This window comes from Poecilia reticulata, linkage group LG14 (assembly GCF_000633615.1).
Source record: "Poecilia reticulata strain Guanapo linkage group LG14, Guppy_female_1.0+MT, whole genome shotgun sequence".
NCBI classification, from domain to species: Eukaryota; Metazoa; Chordata; class Actinopteri; order Cyprinodontiformes; family Poeciliidae; genus Poecilia; species Poecilia reticulata.
In genome coordinates, this window is record NC_024344.1 from 20,027,193 (window position 1) to 20,029,587 (window position 2,395).

Here is a 2,395-nt window from a genome sequence, read left to right on the forward strand (position 1 = left end):
GTTGTGTTGATGCATTTTGACCTGCTTCAGCCCACGTGCTTCAATTTTCGTCCCCATTCACTCAGTGCTATAGTTCCACACCACATCGCTTAGGATTTGTTGCTGCGCGTTTGCGCASTGTGAAGGAAAGAGGAGACCAGCTACATAGCAGGCTGCGAAATGAGAAGCAGGTGATCGGTTTGTGTGATCGGCAACAAGAGACCGTGATCGCAATCACCGATAATACACTTTTTCACGGAAATCGGCCGATTATGATCAGCCGATCGATCGGCATATATATATGCCGATCAAACACACACACACACTATATAGTGTGTGTGTGTGTTTGTGTGCATGTGTGATTCTTGAGAATAGGGACAAAATGGGTTTTAATTTTCCCATAATTTTTTTTTGTTATTTCTCAACCTGATGTATGCAAATATGACAAATAATGTTTTGGAAATGTAAAAATGCTAAGGTACAGACTCCCAGTTGCAACATTTTTTTTAAATTACATTTTTTATCGACCTGACCCAGAACTTTGTCATCACCATCTGACAAAAATAAATAAAGAATAATTTTTAATGACCCTATTAGTGATATTTTCACTCATTTTGCAGACAAATGCATCTCAAGAAACAAAACAAATATTATTTAAAACAAAAAACAACAAAAGTCCATCTGACGGAGTTGACACTGCATGACGGAGTTGACACTGAAGGTGGTGACAAACTAGTGAGCAAAATGAAAAACTTGGTACATGTGAGGTAATAACATTTATGTAAAATACATTAAAATGAATTAATTGCACATTTAGGTGAGATTTGACTCTGTTCTCCGACTAGAAGTGAGTTCTATGTTTTCGCATCCACCTGAATAATGTATAGTTGCGCCACTGCACGGCAGTAACACCAGCACATAGCTAATACCGGTAGCAACTGAAAAACTGAAGACTGAATAGGAAAAAATCTCAAAATAACTATACAGAAAAACACGGATCACAACAAATATTACTTGTTATTAATTTGGTTTTAAGAGATAAGTAGGTTTTTTTCTGGTAACGAACTGCCACGACGTATAAATCGAGATTTTTACTTCTGTGTTGAATTTGTGTTTTATAATATATCACTAATGACAAAAATAATTAACTTTTCTGCAAAATTCACCAACTACACAATTCTTAAAAAGTATAAAATATGTGGTATTTCAAGAGAGCAGAAGAAATCATATGTTTTTTGAACAATAACAATTTTTGTTGCTAATCTGTTGCTAAGAGATGGTTGTGTTTACTGGTAAAAAGGGCCACGAAGTGAACTTCAGATTTTTACTTCTGCGAAATTTGCCAACGGTAAATGTCTTGTACCTAATCAGGTAAGCATTAGTTCGAAAGAGCTTTTGTTTTAAAAACTCTATAACTTATTAACTTGGTGTTAAGAGGTAAGCAGGTTTTTTTCTGGTAACAAACTGCCACGAAGTATAAATCGAGATTTTTACTTTTGTGTTGAATTTGTGTTTTATAATATATCTACCACTTGTGACAAAAATAATTAACTTTTCTGCAAAATTCACCAACTACACAATTCTTAAAAAGTATAAAATAAGTGGTATTTCAAGAGAGCAGAAATCATGTTTTTTTAACAATAATTTTTGTTGCTAATCTGTTGCTAAGAGATGAGTGTGTTCATTGGTAACCAAGTGCCACAAAGTGAACTTCAGTTTTACTTTTGCACAAGTAAAAATCAAAAAGCAGAGCAAACATTTCTAATGCAACCATTGCCCACATTAAAAGTAGACATTTTCCTAAAAAAAAAAAAAAAAGACGGGACCCACAGGGAACAGGGTCAGACAGAAAAACTCAAAAATGAACACACAGAAACACAGATCACGACAATACCAAGTATAGGCTACAGAACAAAGACAGAAATATGTACAGAAAGAGATGTTTAAGCATCTCTTTCTTAGAGATGTTAAAGCAGAATTGTTGCAAAGGCAGAAATGAGGAAAAAAACAATTTATCTTAAACTCCTAGAACTGGCTTAAACTCTTGAGTTAAAGGAATTCTATTAAAAAACAGAAACACCCGCTTTAAAAGCAGACTTAAAATGTTCCTTTCTGTGAGCACCCTATGTATCATCTGATATAGTTCAGACAAGTTCAGATCTGATATCACTTGCCTTGTTAAATGTCCTGTTCCCAAGTTCTCTGACGAGGCCCAGAAATTTGATAACGAGTCAGATTTCTAAGTTTTAAAATGTTATCAGAAAGGTAGAAAGTTTGCAAATTATTTTCCTTACACTTTACAGTTATGCAGCACTTTGTATTGATCTGAAGTAATCATCTTTGTTGTAAAATATCTTGGAATTTGTGGCTGCAGCATTGCAAATGCTAGAAATAGTTATGGGATGTGAGCACTTCT